Source organism: Schistocerca nitens, chromosome 11 (genome assembly GCF_023898315.1).
Source record: "Schistocerca nitens isolate TAMUIC-IGC-003100 chromosome 11, iqSchNite1.1, whole genome shotgun sequence".
NCBI classification, from domain to species: domain Eukaryota; kingdom Metazoa; phylum Arthropoda; class Insecta; order Orthoptera; family Acrididae; genus Schistocerca; species Schistocerca nitens.
In genome coordinates, this window is record NC_064624.1 from 4,277,688 (window position 1) to 4,298,899 (window position 21,212).

A 21,212-nucleotide genomic window follows, 5' to 3' on the forward strand; every position below is an offset into this window, starting at 1 on the left:
ATAAGGTGCCCGAGGCAGCACTAGACCCTTGGAGACAAGTCGGCTGGAGGACGATGTATTGAATCGCGACGCAATTTGTGTGTTCCATCGTCATTAAGAGGCACTGAACGTTACAATTAACTGTCAGTATTGCGCCGGATTCGAAAAACTACACTCCTAGGAGAACGACCAAAAAGGTGCCGGGGGCAGCAATAGTATCTCGAAGACAAGTCGGCTGGAGGACGATGTATTGAATCGCGACGCAATTTGTGTGTTCCATCGTAATTAAGAGGCTCTGAACGTTACAATTAACTGTCAGTTTTGCGTCGGATTCGAAAAACTAGACTCACAGGAGAACGACCATAAGGTGCAGGAGGCAGCAATAGACCCTTGGAGACAAGTCGGCTGGAGGACGTATTGAATCGCGACGCAATTTGTCTGTTCCATCGTCATTAAGAGGCTCTGAACGTTACAATTAACTGTCAGTTTTGCGTCGGATTCGAAAAACTAGACTCACAGGAGAACGACCATAAGGTGCCCGAGGCAGCAATAGACCCTTGCAGACAAGTCGGCTGGAGGACGATGTATTGAATCGCGACGCAATTTGTGTGTTCCATCGTCATTAAGAGGCTCTGAACGTTACAATTAACTGTCAGTTTTGCGCCGGATTCGAAAAACTACACTCCTAGGAGAACGACCAAGAAGGTGCCGGGGGCAGCAATAGTACCTCGGAGACAAGTCGGCTGGAGGACGATGTATTGAATCGCGACGCAATTTGTGTGTTCCATCGTCATTAAGAGGCTCTGAACGTTACAATTAACTGTCAGTTATGCGTGGTATTCGGAAAACTAGACTCACAGCAGAACGACCAAAAGGTGCCCGAGGCAGCAATAGACCCTTGGAGACAGGTCGGCTGTCGGACGATGTATTGAATCTCGACGCAATTTGTGTGTTCCATCGTCATTAAGAGGCTCTGAACGTTACAATTAACTGTCAGTTTTGCGTCGGATTCGAAAAACTAGACTCACAGGAGAACGACCATAAGGTGCCCGAGGCAGCTATAGACCCTTGGAGACAAGTCGGCTGGAGGACGATGTATTGAATCGCGACGCAATTTGTGTGTTCCATCGTCATTAAGAGGCTCTGAACGTTACAATTAACTGTCAGTTTTGCGTCGGATTCGAAAATCTAGACTCACAGGAGAACGACGATAAGGTGCCCGAGGCAGCACTAGACCCATGGAGACAAGTCGGCTGTCGGACGATGTATTGAATCGCGACGCAATTTGTGTGTTCCATCGTCATTAAGAGGCTCTGAGCCTTACAATTAACTGTCAGTTTTGCGTCGGATTCGAATATCTAGACTCACAGAACAACGACCATAAGGTGCCCGAGGAAGCACTAGACCCTTGGAGACAAGTCGGCTGGAGGACGATGTATTGAATCGCGACGCAATTTGTGTGTTCCATCGTCATTAAGAGGCACTGAACGTTACAATTAACTGTCAGTTTTGCGCCGGATTCGAAAAACTACACTCCTAGGAGAACGACCAAAAAGATGCCGGGGGCAGCAATAGTATCTCGGAGACAAGTCGGCTGGAGGACGATGTATTGAATCGCGACGCAATTTGTGTGTTCCATCGTCATTAAGAGGCTCTGAACGTTACAATTAACTGTCAGTTTTGCGTCGGATTCGAAAAACTAGACTCACAGGAGAACGACCATAAGGTGCCCGAGGCAGCAATAGACCCTTGGAGACAAGTCGGCTGGAGGACGATGTATTTAATCGCGACGCAATTTGTGTGTTCCATCGTCATTAAGAGGCTCTGAACGTTACAATTAACTGTCAGTTTTGCGTCGGATTCGAAAAACTAGACTCACAGGAGAACGACCATAAGGTGCCCGAGGCAGCAATAGACCCTTGCAGACAAGTCGGCTGGAGGACGATGTATTGAATCGCGACGCAATTTGTGTGTTCCATCGTCATTAAGAGGCTCTGAACGTTACAATTGACTGTCAGTTTTGCGTCGGATTCGAGAATCTAGACTCACAGGAGAACGACGATAAGGTGCCCGAGGCAGCACTAGACCCTTGGAGACAAGTCGGCTGTCGGACGATGTATTGAATCGCGACGCAATTTGTGTGTTCCATCGTCATTAAGAGGCTCTGAACCTTACAATTAACTGTCAGTTTTGCGTCGGATTCGAATATCTAGACTCACAGAAGAACGACCATAAGGTGCCCGAGGCAGCACTAGACCCTTGGAGACAAGTCGGCTGGAGGACGATGTATTGAATCGCGACGCAATTTGTGTGTTCCATCGTCATTAAGAGGCTCTGAACGTTACAATTAACTGTCAGTTTTGCGTCGGATTCGAAAATCTAGACTCACAGGAGAACGACGATAAGGTGCCCGAGGCAGCACTAGACCCTTGGAGACAAGTCGGCTGTCGGACTATGTATTGAATCGCGACGCAATTTGTGTGTTCCATCGTCATTAAGAGGCTCTGAACCTTACAATTAACTGTCAGTTTTGCGTCGGATTCGAATATCTAGACTCACAGAAGAACGACCATAAGGTGCCCGAGCAGCACTAGACCCTTGGAGACAAGTCGGCTGTCGCACGATGTATTGAATCGCGACGCAATTTGTGTGATCCATCGTCATTAAGAGGCTCTGAACGTTACAATTAACTGTCAGTTTTGCGCCGGATTCGAAAAACTAGACTCACAGGAGAACGACCATAAGGTGCCCGAGGCAGCAATAGACCCTTGCAGACAAGTCGGCTGGAGGACGATGTATTGAATCGCGACGCAATTTGTGTGTTCCATCGTCATTAAGAGGCTCTGAACGTTACAATTAACTGTCAGTTTTGCGCCGGATTCGAAAAACTACACTCCTAGGAGAACGACCAAGAAGGTGCCGGGGGCAGCAATAGTACCTCGGAGACAAGTCAACTGGAGGACGATGTATTGAATCGCGACGCAATTTGTGTGTTCCATCGTCATTAAGAGGCTCTGAACGTTACAATTAACTGTCAGTTATGCGTGGTATTCGGAAAACTAGACTCACAGCAGAACGACCAAAAGGTGCCCGAGGCAGCAATAGACCCTTGGAGACAGGTCGGCTGTCGGACGATGTATTGAATCTCGACGCAATTTGTGTGTTCCATCGTCATTAAGAGGCTCTGAACGTTACAATTAACTGTCAGTTTTGCGTCGGATTCGAAAAACTAGACTCACAGGAGAACGACCATAAGGTGCCCGAGGCAGCTATAGACCCTTGGAGACAAGTCGGCTGGAGGACGATGTATTGAATCGCGACGCAATTTGTGTGTTCCATCGTCATTAAGAGGCTCTGAACGTTACAATTAACTGTCAGTTTTGCGTCGGATTCGAAAATCTAGACTCACAGGAGAACGACGATAAGGTGCCCGAGGCAGCACTAGACCCATGGAGACAAGTCGGCTGTCGGACGATGTATTGAATCGCGACGCAATTTGTGTGTTCCATCGTCATTAAGAGGCTCTGAGCCTTACAATTAACTGTCAGTTTTGCGTCGGATTCGAATATCTAGACTCACAGAACAACGACCATAAGGTGCCCGAGGAAGCACTAGACCCTTGGAGACAAGTCGGCTGGAGGACGATGTATTGAATCGCGACGCAATTTGTGTGTTCCATCGTCATTAAGAGGCACTGAACGTTACAATTAACTGTCAGTTTTGCGCCGGATTCGAAAAACTACACTCCTAGGAGAACGACCAAAAAGATGCCGGGGGCAGCAATAGTATCTCGGAGACAAGTCGGCTGGAGGACGATGTATTGAATCGCGACGCAATTTGTGTGTTCCATCGTCATTAAGAGGCTCTGAACGTTACAATTAACTGTCAGTTTTGCGTCGGATTCGATAAACTAGACTCACAGGAGAACGACCATAAGGTGCCCGAGGCAGCAATAGACCCTTGGAGACAAGTCGGCTGGAGGACGATGTATTTAATCGCACGCAATTTGTGTGTTCCATCGTCATTAAGAGGCTCTGAACGTTATAATTAACTGTCAGTTTTGCGTCGGATTCGAAAAACTAGACTCACAGGAGAACGACCATAAGGTGCCCGAGGCAGCAATAGACCCTTGCAGACAAGTCGGCTGGAGGACGATGTATTGAATCGCGACGCAATTTGTGTGTTCCATCGTCATTAAGAGGCTCTGAACGTTACAATTGACTGTCAGTTTTGCGTCGGATTCGAGAATCTAGACTCACAGGAGAACGACGATAAGGTGCCCGAGGCAGCACTAGACCCTTGGAGACAAGTCGGCTGTCGGACGATGTATTGAATCGCGACGCAATTTGTGTGTTCCATCGTCATTAAGAGGCTCTGAACCTTACAATTAACTGTCAGTTTTGCGTCGGATTCGAATATCTAGACTCACAGAAGAACGACCATAAGGTGCCCGAGGCAGCACTAGACCCTTGGAGACAAGTCGGCTGGAGGACGATGTATTGAATCGCGACGCAATTTGTGTGTTCCATCGTCATTAAGAGGCTCTGAACGTTACAATTAACTGTCAGTTTTGCGTCGGATTCGAAAATCTAGACTCACAGGAGAACGACGATAAGGTGCCCGAGGCAGCACTAGACCCTTGGAGACAAGTCGGCTGTCGGACTATGTATTGAATCGCGACGCAATTTGTGTGTTCCATCGTCATTAAGAGGCTCTGAACGTTACAATTAACTGTCAGTTTTGCGTCGGATTCGAATATCTAGACTCACAGAAGAACGACCATAAGGTGCCCGAGCAGCACTAGACCCTTGGAGACAAGTCGGCTGTCGCACGATGTATTGAATCGCGACGCAATTTGTGTGATCCATCGTCATTAAGAGGCTCTGAACGTTACAATTAACTGTCAGTTTTGCGCCGGATTCGAAAAACTACACTCCTAGGAGAACGACCAAAAAGGTGCCGGGGGAAGAAATAGTACCTCGGAGACAAGTCGGCTGGAGGACGATGTATTGAATCGCGACGCAATTTGTGTGTTCCATCGTCATTAAGAGGCTCTGAACGTTACAATTAACTGTCAGTTTTGCGTCGGATTCGAAAAACTAGACTCACAGGAGAACGACCATAAGGTGCCCGAGGCAGCAATAGACCCTTGGAGACAAGTCGCCTGGAGGACGATGTATTTAATCGCGACGCAATTTGTGTGTTCCATCGTCATTAAGAGGCTCTGAACCTTACAATTAACTGTCAGTTTTGCGTCGGATTCGAATATCTAGACTCACAGAAGAACGACCATAAGGTGCCCGAGCAGCACTAGACCCTTGGAGACAAGTCGGCTGGAGGACGATGTATTGAATCGCGACGCAATTTGTGTGTTCCATCGTCATTAACAGGCTCTGAACGTTACAAATAACTGTCGGTTTTGCGTCGGATTCGAAAAACTTGACTCACAGGAGAACGGCCATAAGGTGCCCGAGGCAGCACTAGACCCTTGGAGACAAGTCGGCTGTCAGACGATGTATTGAATCGCGACGCAATTTGTGTGTTCCATCATCATTAAGAGGCTCTGAACGTTACAATTAACTGTCAGTTTTGCGCCGGATTCGAAAAACTACACTCCTAGGAGAACGACCAAAAGGTGCCCTGGGCAGCAATAGTACCTCGGTGACAAGTCGGCTGGAGGACGATGTATTGAATCGCGACGCAATTTGTGTGTTCCATCGTCATTAACAGGATCTGAATGTTACAATTAACTGTCAGTTATGCGTCGTATTGGGAAAACTGGACTCACAGGAGAACGTCCATAAGGTGCCCGAGGCAGCAATAGACCCTTGGAGACAGGTCGGCTGTCGGACGATGTATTGAATCTCGACGCAATTTGTGTGTCCCATCGTCATTAAGAGGCTCTGAACGTTACAATTAACTGTCAGTTTTGCGTCGGATTCGATAATCTAGAGTCACAGGAGAACGACCATAAGGTGCCCGAGGCAGCACTAGACCCTTGGAGACAAGTCGGCTGGAGGACGATGTATTGAATCGCGACGCAATTTGTGTGTTCCATCGTCATTAAGAGGCTCTGAACGTTACAATTAACTGTCAGTTTTGCGTCGGATTCGAATATCTAGACTCACAGAACAACGACCATAAGGTGCCCGAGGCAGCACTAGACCCTTGGAGACAAGTCGGCTGTCGGACGATGTATTGAATCGCGACGCAATTTGTGTGTTCCATCGTCATTAAGAGGCTCTGAGCCTTACAATTAACTGTCAGTTTTGCGTCGGATTCGAATATCTAGACTCACAGAACAACGACCATAAGGTGCCCGAGGCAGCACTAGACCCTTGGAGACAAGTCGGCTGGAGGACGATGTATTGAATCGCGACGCAATTTGTGTGTTCCATCGTCATTAAGAGGCACTGAACGTTACAATTAACTGTCAGTATTGCGCCGGATTCGAAAAACTACACTCCTAGGAGAACGACCAAAAAGGTGCCGGGGGCAGCAATAGTATCTCGAAGACAAGTCGGCTGGAGGACGATGTATTGAATCGCGACGCAATTTGTGTGTTCCATCGTAATTAAGAGGCTCTGAACGTTACAATTAACTGTCAGTTTTGCGTCGGATTCGAAAAACTAGACTCACAGGAGAACGACCATAAGGTGCAGGAGGCAGCAATAGACCCTTGGAGACAAGTCGGCTGGAGGACGATGTATTTAATCGCGACGCAATTTGTGTGTTCCATCGTCATTAAGAGGCTCTGAACGTTACAATTAACTGTCAGTTTTGCGTCGGATTCGAAAAACTAGACTCACAGGAGAACGACCATAAGGTGCCCGAGGCAGCAATAGACCCTTGCAGACAAGTCGGCTGGAGGACGATGTATTGAATCGCGACGCAATTTGTGTGTTCCATCGTCATTAAGAGGCTCTGAACGTTACAATTAACTGTCAGTTTTGCGCCGGATTCGAAAAACTACACTCCTAGGAGAACGACCAAGAAGGTGCCGGGGGCAGCAATAGTACCTCGGAGACAAGTCGGCTGGAGGACGATGTATTGAATCGCGACGCAATTTGTGTGTTCCATCGTCATTAAGAGGCTCTGAACGTTACAATTAACTGTCAGTTATGCGTGGTATTCGGAAAACTAGACTCACAGCAGAACGACCAAAAGGTGCCCGAGGCAGCAATAGACCCTTGGAGACAGGTCGGCTGTCGGACGATGTATTGAATCTCGACGCAATTTGTGTGTTCCATCGTCATTAAGAGGCTCTGAACGTTACAATTAACTGTCAGTTTTGCGTCGGATTCGAAAAACTAGACTCACAGGAGAACGACCATAAGGTGCCCGAGGCAGCTATAGACCCTTGGAGACAAGTCGGCTGGAGGACGATGTATTGAATCGCGACGCAATTTGTGTGTTCCATCGTCATTAAGAGGCTCTGAACGTTACAATTAACTGTCAGTTTTGCGTCGGATTCGAAAATCTAGACTCACAGGAGAACGACGATAAGGTGCCCGAGGCAGCACTAGACCCATGGAGACAAGTCGGCTGTCGGACGATGTATTGAATCGCGACGCAATTTGTGTGTTCCATCGTCATTAAGAGGCTCTGAGCCTTACAATTAACTGTCAGTTTTGCGTCGGATTCGAATATCTAGACTCACAGAACAACGACCATAAGGTGCCCGAGGAAGCACTAGACCCTTGGAGACAAGTCGGCTGGAGGACGATGTATTGAATCGCGACGCAATTTGTGTGTTCCATCGTCATTAAGAGGCACTGAACGTTACAATTAACTGTCAGTTTTGCGCCGGATTCGAAAAACTACACTCCTAGGAGAACGACCAAAAAGATGCCGGGGGCAGCAATAGTATCTCGGAGACAAGTCGGCTGGAGGACGATGTATTGAATCGCGACGCAATTTGTGTGTTCCATCGTCATTAAGAGGCTCTGAACGTTACAATTAACTGTCAGTTTTGCGTCGGATTCGATAAACTAGACTCACAGGAGAACGACCATAAGGTGCCCGAGGCAGCAATAGACCCTTGGAGACAAGTCGGCTGGAGGACGATGTATTTAATCGCGACGCAATTTGTGTGTTCCATCGTCATTAAGAGGCTCTGAACGTTACAATTAACTGTCAGTTTTGCGTCGGATTCGAAAAACTAGACTCACAGGAGAACGACCATAAGGTGCCCGAGGCAGCAATAGACCCTTGCAGACAAGTCGGCTGGAGGACGATGTATTGAATCGCGACGCAATTTGTGTGTTCCATCGTCATTAAGAGGCTCTGAACGTTACAATTGACTGTCAGTTTTGCGTCGGATTCGAGAATCTAGACTCACAGGAGAACGACGATAAGGTGCCCGAGGCAGCACTAGACCCTTGGAGACAAGTCGGCTGTCGGACGATGTATTGAATCGCGACGCAATTTGTGTGTTCCATCGTCATTAAGAGGCTCTGAACCTTACAATTAACTGTCAGTTTTGCGTCGGATTCGAATATCTAGACTCACAGAAGAACGACCATAAGGTGCCCGAGGCAGCACTAGACCCTTGGAGACAAGTCGGCTGGAGGACGATGTATTGAATCGCGACGCAATTTGTGTGTTCCATCGTCATTAAGAGGCTCTGAACGTTACAATTAACTGTCAGTTTTGCGTCGGATTCGAAAATCTAGACTCACAGGAGAACGACGATAAGGTGCCCGAGGCAGCACTAGACCCTTGGAGACAAGTCGGCTGTCGGACTATGTATTGAATCGCGACGCAATTTGTGTGTTCCATCGTCATTAAGAGGCTCTGAACCTTACAATTAACTGTCAGTTTTGCGTCGGATTCGAATATCTAGACTCACAGAAGAACGACCATAAGGTGCCCGAGCAGCACTAGACCCTTGGAGACAAGTCGGCTGTCGCACGATGTATTGAATCGCGACGCAATTTGTGTGATCCATCGTCATTAAGAGGCTCTGAACGTTACAATTAACTGTCAGTTTTGCGCCGGATTCGAAAAACTAGACTCACAGGAGAACGACCATAAGGTGCCCGAGGCAGCAATAGACCCTTGGAGACAAGTCGGCTGGAGGACGATGTATTGAATCGCGACGCAATTTGTGTGTTCCATCGTCATTAAGAGGCTCTGAACGTTACAATTAACTGTCAGTTTTGCGTCGGATTCGAGAATCTAGACTCACAGGAGAACGACGATAAGGTGCCCGAGGCAGCAATAGACCCTTGGAGACAGGTCGGCTGTCGGACGATGTATTGAATCTCGACGCAATTTGTGTGTTCCATCGTCATTAAGAGGCTCTGAACGTTACAATTAACTGTCAGTTTTGCGCCGGATTCGAAAAACTACACTCCTAGGAGAACGACCAAGAAGGTGCCGGGGGCAGCAATAGTACCTCGGAGACAAGTCGGCTGGAGGACGATGTATTGAATCGCGACGCAATTTGTGTGTTCCATCGTCATTAAGAGGCTCTGAACGTTACAATTAACTGTCAGTTATGCGTGGTATTCGGAAAACTAGACTCACAGCAGAACGACCAAAAGGTGCCCGAGGCAGCAATAGACCCTTGGAGACAGGTCGGCTGTCGGACGATGTATTGAATCTCGACGCAATTTGTGTGTTCCATCGTCATTAAGAGGCTCTGAACGTTACAATTAACTGTCAGTTTTGCGTCGGATTCGAAAAACTAGACTCACAGGAGAACGACCATAAGGTGCCCGAGGCAGCTATAGACCCTTGGAGACAAGTCGGCTGGAGGACGATGTATTGAATCGCGACGCAATTTGTGTGTTCCATCGTCATTAAGAGGCTCTGAACGTTACAATTAACTGTCAGTTTTGCGTCGGATTCGAAAATCTAGACTCACAGGAGAACGACGATAAGGTGCCCGAGGCAGCACTAGACCCATGGAGACAAGTCGGCTGTCGGACGATGTATTGAATCGCGACGCAATTTGTGTGTTCCATCGTCATTAAGAGGCTCTGAGCCTTACAATTAACTGTCAGTTTTGCGTCGGATTCGAATATCTAGACTCACAGAACAACGACCATAAGGTGCCCGAGGAAGCACTAGACCCTTGGAGACAAGTCGGCTGGAGGACGATGTATTGAATCGCGACGCAATTTGTGTGTTCCATCGTCATTAAGAGGCACTGAACGTTACAATTAACTGTCAGTTTTGCGCCGGATTCGAAAAACTACACTCCTAGGAGAACGACCAAAAAGATGCCGGGGGCAGCAATAGTATCTCGGAGACAAGTCGGCTGGAGGACGATGTATTGAATCGCGACGCAATTTGTGTGTTCCATCGTCATTAAGAGGCTCTGAACGTTACAATTAACTGTCAGTTTTGCGTCGGATTCGATAAACTAGACTCACAGGAGAACGACCATAAGGTGCCCGAGGCAGCAATAGACCCTTGGAGAAAAGTCGGCTGGAGGACGATGTATTTAATCGCACGCAATTTGTGTGTTCCATCGTCATTAAGAGGCTCTGAACGTTACAATTAACTGTCAGTTTTGCGTCGGATTCGAAAAACTAGACTCACAGGAGAACGACCATAAGGTGCCCGAGGCAGCAATAGACCCTTGCAGACAAGTCGGCTGGAGGACGATGTATTGAATCGCGACGCAATTTGTGTGTTCCATCGTCATTAAGAGGCTCTGAACGTTACAATTGACTGTCAGTTTTGCGTCGGATTCGAAAATCTAGACTCACAGGAGAACGACGATAAGGTGCCCGAGGCAGCACTAGACCCTTGGAGACAAGTCGGCTGTCGGACGATCTATTGAATCGCGACGCAATTTGTGTGTTCCATCGTCATTAAGAGGCTCTGAACCTTACAATTAACTGTCAGTTTTGCGTCGGATTCGAATATCTAGACTCACAGAAGAACGACCATAAGGTGCCCGAGGCAGCACTAGACCCTTGGAGACAAGTCGGCTGGAGGACGATGTATTGAATCGCGACGCAATTTGTGTGTTCCATCGTCATTAAGAGGCTCTGAACGTTACAATTAACTGTCAGTTTTGCGTCGGATTCGAAAATCTAGACTCACAGGAGAACGACGATAAGGTGCCCGAGGCAGCACTAGACCCTTGGAGACAAGTCGGCTGTCGGACTATGTATTGAATCGCGACGCAATTTGTGTGTTCCATCGTCATTAAGAGGCTCTGAACCTTACAATTAACTGTCAGTTTTGCGTCGGATTCGAATATCTAGACTCACAGAAGAACGACCATAAGGTGCCCGAGCAGCACTAGACCCTTGGAGACAAGTCGGCTGTCGCACGATTTATTGAATCGCGACGCAATTTGTGTGATCCATCGTCATTAAGAGGCTCTGAACGTTACAATTAACTGTCAGTTTTGCGCCGGATTCGAAAAACTACACTCCTAGGAGAACGACCAAAAAGGTGCCGGGGGAAGAAATAGTACCTCGGAGACAAGTCGGCTGGAGGACGATGTATTGAATCGCGACGCAATTTGTGTGTTCCATCGTCATTAAGAGGCTCTGAACGTTACAATTAACTGTCAGTTTTGCGTCGGATTCGAAAAACTAGACTCACAGGAGAACGACCATAAGGTGCCCGAGGCAGCAATAGACCCTTGGAGACAAGTCGCCTGGAGGACGATGTATTTAATCGCGACGCAATTTGTGTGTTCCATCGTCATTAAGAGGCTCTGAACCTTACAATTAACTGTCAGTTTTGCGTCGGATTCGAATATCTAGACTCACAGAAGAACGAAAATAAGGTGCCCGAGCAGCACTAGACCCTTGGAGACAAGTCGGCTGGAGGACGATGTATTGAATCGCGACGCAATTTGTGTGTTCCATCGTCATTAACAGGCTCTGAACGTTACAATTAACTGTCGGTTTTGCGTCGGATTCGAAAAACTAGACTCACAGGAGAACGGCCATAAGGTGCCCGAGGCAGCACTAGACCCTTGGAGACAAGTCGGCTGTCGGACGATGTATTGAATCGCGACGCAATTTGTGTGTTCCATCATCATTAAGAGGCTCTGAACGTTACAATTAACTGTCAGTTTTGCGCCGGATTCGAAAAACTACACTCCTAGGAGAACGACCAAAAGGTGCCCTGGGCAGCAATAGTACCTCGGTGACAAGTCGGCTGGAGGACGATGTATTGAATCGCGACGCAATTTGTGTGTTCCATCGTCATTAACAGGATCTGAATGTTACAATTAACTGTCAGTTATGCGTCGTATTGGGAAAACTGGACTCACAGGAGAACGTCCATAAGGTGCCCGAGGCAGCAATAGACCCTTGGAGACAGGTCGGCTGTCGGACGATGTATTGAATCTCGACGCAATTTGTGTGTCCCATCGTCATTAAGAGGCTCTGAACGTTACAATTAACTGTCAGTTTTGCGTCGGATTCGATAATCTAGAGTCACAGGAGAACGACCATAAGGTGCCCGAGGCAGCACTAGACCCTTGGAGACAAGTCGGCTGGAGGACGATGTATTGAATCGCGACGCAATTTGTGTGTTCCATCGTCATTAAGAGGCTCTGAACGTTACAATTAACTGTCAGTTTTGCGTCGGATTCGAAAATCTAGACTCACAGGAGAACGACGATAAGGTGCCCGAGGCAACACTAGACCCATGGAGACAAGTCGGCTGTCGGACGATGTATTGAATCGCGACGCAATTTGTGTGTTCCATCGTCATTAAGAGGCTCTGAGCCTTACAATTAACTGTCAGTTTTGCGTCGGATTCGAATATCTAGACTCACAGAACAACGACCATAAGGTGCCCGAGGCAGCACTAGACCCTTGGAGACAAGTCGGCTGTCGGACGATGTATTGAATCGCGACGCAATTTGTGTGTTCCATCGTCATTAAGAGGCTCTGAGCCTTACAATTAACTGTCAGTTTTGCGTCGGATTCGAATATCTAGACTCACAGAACAACGACCATAAGGTGCCCGAGGCAGCACTAGACCCTTGGAGACAGGTCGGCTGTCGGACGATGTATTGAATCTCGACGCAATTTGTGTGTTCCATCGTCATTAAGAGGCACTGAACGTTACAATTAACTGTCAGTTTTGCGCCGGATTCGAAAAACTACACTCCTAGGAGAACGACCAAAAAGGTGCCGGGGGCAGCAATAGTATCTCGAAGACAAGTCGGCTGGAGGACGATGTATTGAGTCGCGACGCAATTTGTGTGTTCCATCGTAATTAAGAGGCTCTGAACGTTACAATTAACTGTCAGTTTTGCGTCGGATTCGAAAAACTAGACTCACAGGAGAACGACCATAAGGTGCAGGAGGCAGCAATAGACCCTTGGAGACAAGTCGGCTGGAGGACGATGTATTTAATCGCGACGCAATTTGTGTGTTCCATCGTCATTAAGAGGCTCTGAACGTTACAATTAACTGTCAGTTTTGCGTCGGATTCGAAAAACTAGACTCACAGGAGAACGACCATAAGGTGCCCGAGGCAGCAATAGACCCTTGCAGACAAGTCGGCTGGAGGACGATGTATTGAATCGCGACGCAATTTGTGTGTTCCATCGTCATTAAGAGGCTCTGAACGTTACAATTAACTGTCAGTTTTGCGCCGGATTCGAAAAACTACACTCCTAGGAGAACGACCAAGAAGGTGCCGGGGGCAGCAATAGTACCTCGGAGACAAGTCGGCTGGAGGACGATGTATTGAATCGCGACGCAATTTGTGTGTTCCATCGTCATTAAGAGGCTCTGAACGTTACAATTAACTGTCAGTTATGAGTGGTATTCGGAAAACTAGACTCACAGCAGAACGACCAAAAGGTGCCCGAGGCAGCAATAGACCCTTGGAGACAGGTCGGCTGTCGGACGATGTATTGAATCTCGACGCAATTTGTGTGTTCCATCGTCATTAAGAGGCTCTGAACGTTACAATTAACTGTCAGTTTTGCGTCGGATTCGAAAAACTAGACTCACAGGAGAACGACCATAAGGTGCCCGAGGCAGCTATAGACCCTTGGAGACAAGTCGGCTGGAGGACGATGTATTGAATCGCGACGCAATTTGTGTGTTCCATCGTCATTAAGAGGCTCTGAACGTTACAATTAACTGTCAGTTTTGCGTCGGATTCGAAAATCTAGACTCACAGGAGAACGACCATAAGGTGCCCGAGGCAGCACTAGACCCTTGGAGACAAGCTGGCTGGAGGACGGTGTATTGAATCGCGACGCAATTTGTGTGTTCCATCGTCATTAAGAGGCTCTGAACGTTACAATTAACTGTCAGTTTTGCGTCGGATTCGAAAAACTAGACTCACAGGAGAACGACCATAAGGTGCCCGAGGCAGCAATAGACCCTTGCAGACAAGTCGGCTGGAGGACGATGTATTGAATCGCGACGCAATTTGTGTGTTCCATCGTCATTAAGAGGCTCTGAACATTACAATTAACTGTCAGTTATGCGTCGGATTCGAATATCTAGACTCACAGAAGAACGACCATAAGGTGCCCGAGCAGCACTAGACCCTTGGAGACAAGTCGGCTGGAGGACGATGTATTGAATCGCGACGCGATTTGTGTGTTCCATCGTCATTAAGAGGCTCTGAACGTTACAATTAACTGTCAGTTTTGCGCCGGATTCGAAAAACTACACTCCTAGGAGAACGACCAAAAAGGTGCCGGGGGAAGCAATAGTACCTCGGAGACAAGTCGGCTGGAGGACGATGTATTGAATCGCGACGCAATTTGTGTGTTCCATCGTCATTAAGAGGCTCTGAACGTTACAATTAACTGTCAGTTTTGCGTCGGATTCGAAAAACTAGACTCACAGGAGAACGACCATAAGGTGCCCGAGGCAGCAATAGACCCTTGGAGACAAGTCGGCTGGAGGACGATGTATTTAATCGCGACGCAATTTGTGTGTTCCATCGTCATTAAGAGGCTCTGAACGTTACAATTAACTGTCAGTTTTGCGTCGGATTCGAAAAACTAGACTCACAGGAGAACGACGATAAGGTGCCCGAGGCAGCAATAGACCCTTTTAGACAAGTCGGCTGGAGGACGATGTATTGAATCGCAACGCAATTTGTGTGTTCCATCGTCATTCAGAGGCTCTGAACGTTACAATTAACTGTCAGTTTTGCGTCGGATTCGAAAAACTAGACTCTCAGGAGAACGACGATAATGTGCCCGAGGCAGCTATAGACCCTTGGAGACAAGTCGGCTGGAGGACGATGTATTGAATCGCGACGCAATTTGTTTGTTCAATCGTCATTAAGAGGCTCTGAACGTTACAATTAACTGTCAGTTTTGCGTCGGATTCGAAAATCTAGACTCACAGGAGAACGACGATAAGGTGCCCGAGGCAGCACTAGACCCTTGGAGACAAGTCGGCTGTCGGACGATGTACTGAATCGCGACGCAATTTGTGTGTTCCATCGTCATTAAGAGGCTCTGAACCTTACAATTAACTGTCAGTTTTGCGTCGGATTCGAATATCTAGACTCACAGAACAACGACCATAAGGTGCCCGAGCAGCACTAGACCCTTGGAGACAAGTCGGCTGGAGGACGATGTATTGAATCGCGACGCAATTTGTGTGTTCCATCGTCATTCAGAGGCTCTGAACGTTACAATTAACTGTCAGTTTTGCGTCGGATTCGAAAAACTAGACTCTCAGGAGAACGACGATAATGTGCCCGAGGCAGCTATAGACCCTTGGAGACAAGTCGGCTGGAGGACGATGTATTGAATCGCGACGCAATTTGTTTCTTCCATCGTCATTAACAGGCTCTGAACGTTACAATTAACTGTCAGTTTTGCGTCGGATTCGAAAATCTAGACTCCCAGGAAAACGACCATAAGGTGCCCGAGGCAGCACTAGACCCTTGGAGACAAGCTGTCTGGAGGACGGTGTATTGAATCGCGACGCAATTTGTGTGTTCCATCGTCATTAACAGGCTCTGAACGTTACAATTAACTGTCAGTTTTGCGTCGGATTCGATAAACTAGACTCACAGGAGAACGACCATAAGGTGCCTGAGGCAGCAATAGACCCTTGGAGACAAGTCGGCTGGAGGACGATGTATTGAATCGCGACGCAATTTGTGTGTTCCATCGTCATTAAGAGGCTCTGAACGTTACAATTAACTGTCAGTTTTGCGTCGGATTCGAAAAACTACACTCCTAGGAGAACGACCAAAAGGTGCCCTGGGCAGCAATAGTACCTCGGTGACAAGTCGGCTGTCGGACGATGTATTGAATCGCGACGCAATTAGTGTGTTCCATCGTCATTAAGAGGCTCTGAACGTTACAATTAACTGTCAGTTTTGCGTCGGATTCGAATATCTAGACTCACAGAAAAACGACCATAAGGTGCCCGAGGCAGCACTAGACCCTTGGAGACAAGTCGGCTGGAGGACGATGTATTGAATCGCGACGCATTTTGTGTGTTCCATCGACATTAAGAGGCTCTGAACGTTACAATTAACTGTCAGTTTTGCGCCGGATTCGAAAAACTACACTCCTAGGAGAACGACCAAAAGGTGCCGGGGGCAGCAATAGTACCTCGCAGACCAGTCGGCTGCAGGGCGATGTATTGAATCGCGACGCAATTTGTGTGTTCCATCGTCATTAACAGGCTCTGAACGTTACAATTAACTGTCAGTTATGCGTCGTATTCGGAGAACTAGACTCACAGGAGAACGACCATAAGGTGCCCGAGGCAGCAATAGACCCTTGGAGACAAGTCGGCTGGAGGACGATGTATTGAATCGCGACGCAATTTGTGTGTTCCATCGTCATTAACAGGCTCTGAACGTTACAATTAACTGTCGGTTTTGCGTCGGATTCGAAAAACTAGACTCACAGGAGAACGACCATAAGGTGCCCGAGGCAGCACTAGACCCTTGGAGACAAGTCGGCTGGAGGACGATGTATTGAATCGCGACGCAATTTGTGTGTTCCATCGTCATTAAGAGGCTCTGAACGTTACAATTAACTGTCAGTTTTGCGCCGGATTCGAAAAACTACACTCCTAGGAGAACGACCAAAAGGTGCCCGGGGCAGCAATATTACCTCGGTGACAAGTCGGCTGGAGGACGATGTATTGAATCGCGACGCAATTTGTGTGTTACATCGTCATTAACAGGCTCTGAATGTTACAATTAACTGTCAGTTATGCGTCGTATTCGGAAATCTAGACTCACAGGAGAACGTCCATAGGGTGCCCGAGGCAGCAATAGACCCTTGGCGACAGGTCGGCTGTCGGACGATGTATTGAATCTCGACGCAATTTGTGTGTCCCATCGTCATTAAGAGGCTCTGAACGTTACAATTAACTGTCAGTTTTGCGTCGGATTCGAAAATCTAGACTCACAGGAGAACGACCATAAGGTGCCCGAGGCAGCACTAGACCCTTGGAGACAAGTCGGCTGGAGGACGATGTATTGAATCGCGACGCAATTTGTGTGTTCCATCGTCATTAAGAGGCTCTGAACGTTACAATTAACCGTCAGTTTTGCGTCGGATTCGAAAAACTAGACTCACAGGAGAACGACCATAAGGTGCCCGAGGCAGCAATAGACCCTTGGAGACAAGTCGGCTGGAGGACGATGTATTGAACGGCGACGCAATTTGTGTGTTCCATCGTCATTAAGAGGCTCTGAACGTTACAATTAACTGTCAGTTTTGCGTCGGATTCGAAAATCTAGACTCACAGGAGAACGACCATAAGGTGCCCGAGGCAGCACTAGACCCTTGGAGACAAGTCGGCTGGAGGACGATGTATTGAATCGCGACGCAATTTGTGTGTTCCATCGTCATTAAGAGGCTCTGAACGTTACAATTAACTGTCAGTTTTGCGTCGGATTCGAAAATCTAGACTCACAGGAGAACGACGATAAGGTGCCCGAGGCAGCACTAGACCCATGGAGACAAGTCGGCTGTCGGACGATGTATTGAATCGCGACGCAATTTGTGTGTTCCATCGTCATTAAGAGGCTCTGAGCCTTACAATTAACTGTCAGTTTTGCGTCGGATTCGAATATCTAGACTCACAGAACAACGACCATAAGGTGCCCGAGGCAGCACTAGACCCTTGGAGACAAGTCGGCTGTCGGACGATGTATTGAATCGCGACGCAATTTGTGTGTTCCATCGTCATTAAGAGGCTCTGAGCCTTAAAATTAACTGTCAGTTTTGCGTCGGATTCGAATATCTAGACTCACAGAACAACGACCATAAGGTGCCCGAGGCAGCACTAGACCCTTGGAGACAAGTCGGCTGGAGGACGATGTATTGAATCGCGACGCAATTTGTGTGTTCCATCGTCATTAAGAGGCACTGAACGTTACAATTAACTGTCAGTTTTGCGCCGGATTCGAAAAACTACACTCCTAGGAGAACGACCAAAAAGGTGCCGGGGGCAGCAATAGTATCTCGAAGACAAGTCGGCTGGAGGACGATGTATTGAATCGCGACGCAATTTGTGTGTTCCATCGTAATTAAGAGGCTCTGAACGTTACAATTAACTGTCAGTTTTGCGTCGGATTCGAAAAACTAGACTCACAGGAGAACGACCATAAGGTGCAGGAGGCAGCAATAGACCCTTGGAGACAAGTCGGCTGGAGGACGATGTATTTAATCGCGACGCAATTTGTGTGTTCCATCGTCATTAAGAGGCTCTGAACGTTACAATTAACTGTCAGTTTTGCGTCGGATTCGAAAAACTAGACTCACAGGAGAACGACCATAAGGTGCCCGAGGCAGCAATAGACCCTTGCAGACAAGTCGGCTGGAGGACGATGTATTGAATCGCGACGCAATTTGTGTGTTCCATCGTCATTAAGAGGCTCTGAACGTTACAATTAACTGTCAGTTTTGCGCCGGATTCGAAAAACTACACTCCTAGGAGAACGACCAAGAAGGTGCCGGGGGCAGCAATAGTACCTCGGAGACAAGTCGGCTGGAGGACGATGTATTGAATCGCGACGCAATTTGTGTGTTCCATCGTCATTAAGAGGCTCTGAACGTTACAATTAACTGTCAGTTATGCGTGGTATTCGGAAAACTAGACTCACAGCAGAACGACCAAAAGGTGCCCGAGGCAGCAATAGACCCTTGGAGACAGGTCGGCTGTCGGACGATGTATTGAATCTCGACGCAATTTGTGTGTTCCATCGTCATTAAGAGGCTCTGAACGTTACAATTAACTGTCAGTTTTGCGTCGGATTCGAAAAACTAGACTCACAGGAGAACGACCATAAGGTGCCCGAGGCAGCTATAGACCCTTGGAGACAAGTCGGCTGGAGGACGATGTATTGAATCGCGACGCAATTTGTGTGTTCCATCGTCATTAAGAGGCTCTGAACGTTACAATTAACTGTCAGTTTTGCGTCGGATTCGAAAATCTAGACTCACAGGAGAACGACCATAAGGTGCCCGAGGCAGCACTAGACCCTTGGAGACAAGCTGGCTGGAGGACGGTGTATTGAATCGCGACGCAATTTGTGTGTTCCATCGTCATTAAGAGGCTCTGAACGTTACAATTAACTGTCAGTTTTGCGTCGGATTCGAAAAACTAGACTCACAGGAGAACGACCATAAGGTGCCCGAGGCAGCAATAGACCCTTGCAGACAAGTCGGCTGGAGGACGATGTATTGAATCGCGACGCAATTTGTGTGTTCCATCGTCATTAAGAGGCTCTGAACATTACAATTAACTGTCAGTTATGCGTCGTATTCGGAAAACTAGACTCACAGCAGAACGACCATAAGGTGCCCGAGGCAGCACTAGACCCTTGTAGACTAGTCGGCTGGAGGACGATGTATTGAATCGCGACGCAATTTGTGTGTTCCATCGTCATTAAGAGGCTCTGAACCTTACAATTAACTGTCAGTTTTGCGTCGGATTCGAATATCTAGACTCACAGAAGAACGACCATAAGGTGCCCGAGCAGCACTAGACCCTTGGAGACAAGTCGGCTGGAGGACGATGTATTGAATCGCGACGCAATTTGTGTGTTCCATCGTCATTAAGAGGCTCTGAACGTTACAATTAACTGTCAGTTTTGCGCCGGATTCGAAAAACTACACTCCTAGGAGAACGACCAAAAAGGTGCCGGGGGAAGCAATAGTACCTCGGAGACAAGTCGGCTGGAGGACGATGTATTGAATCGCGACGCAATTTGTGTGTTCCATCGTCATTAAGAGGCTCTGAACGTTACAATTAACTGTCAGTTTTGCGTCGGATTCGAAAAACTAGACTCACAGGAGAACGACCATAAGGTGCCCGAGGCAGCAATAGACCCTTGGAGACAAGTCGGCTGGAGGACGATGTATTTAATCGCGACGCAATTTGTGTGTTCCATCGTCATTAAGAGGCTCTGAACGTTACAATTAACTGTCAGTTTTGCGTCGGATTCGAAAAACTAGACTCACAGGAGAACGACCATAAGGTGCCCGAGGCAGCAATAGACCCTTTTAGACAAGTCGGCTGGAGGACGATGTATTGAATCGCAACGCAATTTGTGTGTTCCATCGTCATTCAGAGGCTCTGAACGTTACAATTAACTGTCAGTTTTGCGTCGGATTCGAAAAACTAGACTCTCAGGAGAACGACGATAATGTGCCCGAGGCAGCTATAGACCCTTGGAGACAAGTCGGCTGGAGGACGATGTATTGAATCGCGACGCAATTTGTGTGTTCCATCGTCATTCAGAGGCTCTGAACGTTACAATTAACTGTCAGTTTTGCGTCGGATTCGAAAAACTAGACTCACAGGAGAACGACCATAAGGTGCCCGAGGCAGCAATAGACCCTTGGAGACAAGTCGGCTGGAGGACGATGTATTTAATCGCGACGCAATTTGTGTGTTCCATCGTCATTAAGAGGCTCTGAACGTTACAATTAACAGTCAGTTTTGCGCCGGATTCGAAAAACTACACTCCTAGGAGAACGACCAAAAAGGTGCCGGGGGCAGCAATAGCACCTCGGAGACAAGTCGGCTGGAGGACGATGTATTGAATCGCGACGCAATTTGTGTGTTCCATCGTCATTAAGAGGCTCTGAACGTTACAATTAACTGTCAGTTTTGCGTCGGATTCGAAAAACTAGACTCACAGGAGAACGACCATAAGGTGCCCGAGGCAGCAATAGACCCTTGGAGACAAGTCGGCTGGAGGACGATGTATTTAATCGCGACGCAATTTGTGTGTTCCATCGTCATTAAGAGGCTCTGAACGTTACAATTAACTGTCAG